Source organism: Lactuca saligna, chromosome 8 (genome assembly GCF_052625555.1).
Source record: "Lactuca saligna cultivar CGN05327 chromosome 8, ASM5262555v1, whole genome shotgun sequence".
Taxonomy (NCBI): domain Eukaryota; kingdom Viridiplantae; phylum Streptophyta; class Magnoliopsida; order Asterales; family Asteraceae; genus Lactuca; species Lactuca saligna.
In genome coordinates this window covers 250,221,493-250,227,460 of record NC_136424.1, presented here as the reverse complement: position 1 = coordinate 250,227,460, position 5,968 = coordinate 250,221,493, and positions in this window count along the sequence as shown.

Below are 5,968 nucleotides of genomic sequence, written 5' to 3'. Positions count from 1 at the left end.
GTCAAGTGAAGGACTAGGAGATCGAGTTTGCAATGTTGTGCATCAATCAAGTCCACCACAAGAATGATAAAGATATTTGTCATGATTTACTAAAGTTTAGTAAATATGATTATACTTATAAGATTAAGTGTAACTCTGAGTTGATTGAAAGAGTTTCAATGAATAGTAGAACGAATAAAGAATGATCAAGTAGGCAGAAAGATAAAAGTTTCTCTATTCTAAGAAGAAGGGAGAGTACCTTTTATTGTGTTTTATGATAAAGTCTTAATGATTAAGAACCATATCTCAATTGGTCCTCTAAGTGAGTCTTAGTACATTTGTATATCTAAGAAGAGGAATCAGGAATTGTGGAAATGGTTAAATCAAGAAGTCAATGATACTTCGTTCCAATATCGAATCTTAGAGTCATACTCCAAGAGTACGAATTGAGTGACATGTCTTTAGTAGGTTTATAACACTCAACAAATGTGGAATTTGGAAAAGTTTTGATATTCTTGCACATTTGAAATTCGTAAGTTGTGATGTCTTGGATAAGACAAAGACCAACTAGAACCAATTATGTGAAGTGTTTTGTCTTGATAAGAACTACACTAACTCTTGAATATTTGTTTTGTCTAGGAATGTTTCCTGACAAGAGAATCATATATGTCAAGAGGTCAGTGGGAGTTTTAATGATCTTGAAAAAGGATTCAAGAACAAATCAAGAATAAACCTTATCAATCATCACTAGCACACGACTTGAGGTTTTCAACCTATCGTGTTGACATTATTTTGTTTCTGTGCCATTCCAATTGAGTTAATTATGTATGTGAGTTCTAGGAGTTCTCATTTGAATGCATGAAGACAAAGCACCTTGATTGATGGAAAGTACATTGATATGTAATGATAAGTTGCTAAACTACTTGGAAGACATGGTGGGCACTCGTGTTACCATAAGGCTAGAAATCAAGAAAGTTCAATCCATATGAGTTTGGATTTGTCGCAAACTTGGTTTTGGAAAATTCACATTGATAGGAACTCATACACCATAAAATCTAAGTGTCATAAGATTCCCTCCTTCATGAAAATGACTATGAGGAAACGCTTTCACTAAGAGAGATTTTAAGAAGATAACAATTGTGAAAATTGTATTCTCAAATTCGATTATGGTTATGGCATCCCTTTCCATAGTTCGAATTGTGAGATTTGGCAATTAGTCTAACATTTGGGACTTATTGATATAAGTTCTGAATTGTTTAGACACACATATGAGCTATCTAAGGCAAAGGTGTATAAGTTTAAGAAGCTTAGATAAAGGTTTATCGAAGCATCTGGTATTAGAAATATGAACTTCAGAAATTCAATAGGCATTGTTTTCTAGAAGTTCAGCTGTTTTATGAATACATGTGAAAGCTAGTGGGAGCATAAGTGTTATGCTTATATGATAATAATCATCATGATAGTGGGAGCATAAGTGTTATGTATGTATGATTACTATGTGATATTGCCATATTTATACCTATTTTTAGGCAATATCTAAGTACATTTTTATTAATAAGTTGATAATATGTTTAAAATAATGATACTTATGACTTTAAATTGCTATTTCAGTCAATTAGAAGTATTTTCGAAGAGAGGGACCAAAAGCGACAATTTATAGAACATGGGAGACTTGGAACATAAGAGATGAATAAATCCACGAAAATTACTAAACCCACGACGTGGCATGGATGCCCACGATGTGGCATGAGTATTCTAGAAGATAAAGATCGCGAAAAGAAAGAGTCCTTGCCCGATACGGATTGCTTGGGGATCACGACGTGGCCGAGATAGCCTCGACGTGGCGCGGTATTTTTAAGGATATTTAAGCAATCTTGGTTATTACGAATAGAGACTTTTTTTGAGCAGAGAAAGGGATTCTAGAAGGCGATTTTGAGCAGAAGAAAAGTCCTGTAAAGAAGCTTTCAACACCAAAAGTGTGAAGGTCTATAATTTAGGTTACTTATTTGTTACTTAGGAACATGTTTCAATATACTTTGATTTGTGTTAGTGTGTTAGTTGCAATTATGAGAAGACGAATCTAGCTACTCTTGTTTAGCTAGATGAAGCTTACAACTTATGAATAGCTTAATTTTTATGGATTTATTTAGTCGGTGAATTGCTTGTGTTGGATTTATAGTTACCTAGCATGCTTGTGTTTGTTTCTCTAGTTGCTTGATTCCATGTTCTGTGTAGCTTAGTGACCATTAACTGCATGAACTTGTTTACCTAATGATTCAGTGAACAATAAATTATTAGAGATAGGATTGACCAATCTTAGTTAGTAATTAGAGTAAATAAACTTAGTTGTGTTAGAGAACGTGGATTGTGACTATAATTGTGTTTGCATAATAAATCTTACATAGCATATTCATATTCATAATTAAGCTCTGTGTTTAATTTTGTGTGACCATACATAATTTGACATGAATTAATTAATTATTGGTAAAGTTAGACTTAAATTACTAATACAATTACAACCAACTTGATAATCCATAATTATTAGCTAGCCATAAGGACAAAGTGGATTCGAACTAGACAAGAGTGTTTTTACTTAATTGACTGAATTTGAGTTAAGTTCGTCTGATCTAGTAAAATCAGATAAAACCCTTTCTAAACTTGTTAATAATTAGGTTAATTTGATAGCAAGTAGATTAATTACTAACACTGTTCCCTGTGATCGAGAACCGACTTACCCAAGCTATATTGTAATCTGACTAGGTACACTGCCTATAAGTGCATAGTTAGTTTAAGTTTGTTAGGTTATAAATATTAAAATTAGTGGGTACTTTCGTGCACATCAAGTTTTTGACGTCGTTGCCGGGGAACGGCTTAGTTTATTAGCTTATTTATTTGCATTAAATTAATCGATCCTTCTTGTGGGGTAAAACCCACAAAAAGATAATTTTTCAGCAAAGTTTAATTTTTTTTTGTCACAGAGTCCACGACGTGGCCAGATAAGTGCCACAACATGGACACCTAGAATTTTAGATTTTTTTTAGCTTTTAGTTAATTTTTCTATTTTAGTTCAGTTTTACGTTTTTGTTTATTTAGTTAATCTGCAGGAGTTCATGACCAGAGGCTCAAACACACCCTTGGTGCCACCACCTGAAGATCCCGAGTCTGCAATTCACAAGAAAAAGACGCCCTTATAAGAATTCAAATCAGTGTTTTCAAAGAAATCAGGGAAGAAGACTGGGGAGTCAAGTTCACCCTCGAAGAACAAAAGCAAGCTTGAACACTTGGATCAAATACCCGTTCAAACCGAATCCGAGTACGATACCAAGCCCGAATTCGAAGAACATATGAGTGAACCCGAGAACGAGCTAAGGCACGAGATGGAAAATATTGAGGAAATGCCCATGGAAGCTTACAGAAAGAGATTCGAGATGATGTCGGTCCAGGCTTAATACAACCTGCCATCCCTGCCACTGCCACATTCGAGCTGAAAGGACATATCCTTTCCTCACTAAAGGATATTCCATTCTATGGAAAGGATCACGAGGATGCATTCAAACACTTAGATGAAGTAAATGACATTGCCGATTACTTCAGTGTCCCACATATTAACAGAGACACCATTTTGCTAAGGATGCTCCCCGTTACCTTTAAAGGAGCTGCAAAAGATTGGTTAAAAGCACTTTCACCCGGCATCGTAACTACTTGGGCTCAAATGCGTGAGCAGTTTTTAGATCAATACTGTCCGCCATCCAAGATTGCTAAACTCAAAAAGGCAATAGCCAATTTTGAGCAAAACCTGGTGTAACAGCCCGTAATCCAGGTATTCTTCTGTGGGCCTTGCATCTTGATTAAGTTAATGATTTAGGGTTTTCATCGTAGGCGAGTACGCTGGGCGTACAAGGTGTACGCTGTGCGTACTCGCGCGCCTCATTTGGACGCGTTCCCCCTCAGGTACGCGGGGCGTACCCAAGGTTACGCCCGGCGTAACTCATTCAGACCCAAACCCTAATTTCCTTTGTTGCGGCTATAAAAGGAATGTGTGGTTGGACTTCTCAGCCACCATCCCTCAGTGTGAAACCCTAAATAGTGTGTGCCATTGTCCTTATGCCTTTGTGTGTGCATTCTAAGCTTTGTAGTGCCATTTTAAGGTTGAAAAGGAGAAGAAGAACTTGTTGGAGAGGCTAGAAGTGGTGGTCAAGTGTAGATCTGAGCTTTGCAAGGGTTAAAGCATCAATTTCAGGTAAAAAGTTCGGATCTTGACACTTGGTTCTTGTTGTATGCTTTAGATGTCATTTTCTAGGGTTTAAGTCCCAAAGGTGGAGACTTTTGTGCAAATGGCCTCCATAAGCTTAGATGCTTCATGTTTCTGATCTATTGGAGTTGTAGACTCATAAAAATGGCAACTTGATCGTGGATATTGCACCATGCATGAGATCTAGATCCTTCAGTTTGAATAAAAGGTTGTTATGTGATGTTGGAGCCTTTACAGCCATGCCAAGGCTTAAAGGTCTCGACTTTATGGGTTTAGACACACTAAAAGAGTCGGATCTAGAAGTTGTAGTGATGGCTTAACCGATTAAGACCAGAAATGGAGGGTGGCTGATTCTGGTGGTTATGCAGGGCGTAACTTCCAGTACGCGCCGCGTACTGGGTGGAGACCCCGATCCAGGGGGGAGTTGGCGATGTACGCCCCGCGTACATCTAGCATTACGCCCCGCGTACTCTCATGGTTGACTTTTGTTGACTTTTAGGGTTTTGGTCAACATGAGGACTTTAGGTCAAGGAAGGGTAAAATGGTCTTTTACCCTTTCAGGAAGGATGATAAGGGGTAAAGTTTTAGTAGTGGAAATCTTTGCGTATTAAATGATATTTTTATGCTTAGGCGAGGTTGAGCCGTCATTGGATTCGGTGATAGCGAGGACACGAGATCTTTGACTTTCCACAAGGTGAGTCTTCTCACTATACTGTACCCGGAAGGGTTTGACTGTGTGACCGGAAGGTCGGATATGATATGAGATATATGTGATAAGTTAACTGTTATATGTGCCATGTATGATATGCTTGATATGGGCCGGAAGGCATTATGTTATGGGCCGGAAGGAGAATATGTTATGGGCTGGAAGGCATTATGATGTGGACCGTAAGGTTGATGTGGGTAGGACTGGGAGGTTACCTAGTCGGGACGGAAGTCCCCTGAGAGACATGGACCGGAAGGTCAGGTCCTGGAAAGGCGTATGTGCGTAATTTGTATTTTGGGGAACTCACTAAGCAATTATGCTTACAGTTGTTGTGTTATGTGTTTCAGGTACTAGTGAGGACCGTGGGAAGGCGCCGGCGTGATCGTACACATTATCGGGGAAAACTATTTTTATGATCTTTGTGATGTATTCGGTTGTGACAATATTGTTTACGTTTGAATTTGAAATATTAATCGATGTTTTGATGTTTGCAAAAATGAAAAATTGGTTTTAAAATTTATGTCGTTACACCCGGGAGAGTCACTTTACGAAGCTTGGGACCGTTACAAAGGGTTGTTAAGAAATTGTCCTCAACATGACCTTAACATTCAACAGGAGGTATCAATATTTTATGATGGGGTAAACATGATGACAAGACAACTCCTTGATTCTCAAGGACCACTTACAAGGAAAAATCTGGGCGAAGTCAAGGAATTAATTGAAGAATTCACGAAACACTCTCGCGAATACCACAACCCTGGGCAAGATGGAATCAAAGGCGATGGAGGGGCCCAAACTGAAGAAATAGCAACCATGATGGCTATGCTAAATAATATGGACCAGAAGTTGACACAAATGGACCACTCAATTCATGCCATAAGAGTGGGTTGCGAGAGGTGTAGTGGTCCGCACTTGACAACGGACTGCAATTTAGATGAGTTTGGGAACAGAAAAGCTCAAGTGTGCTACTCGAGTGGGGATAAGTTTGATGAAGATTGGAGGAAACCAAAGAAGGAGTGGCTGCCATATGA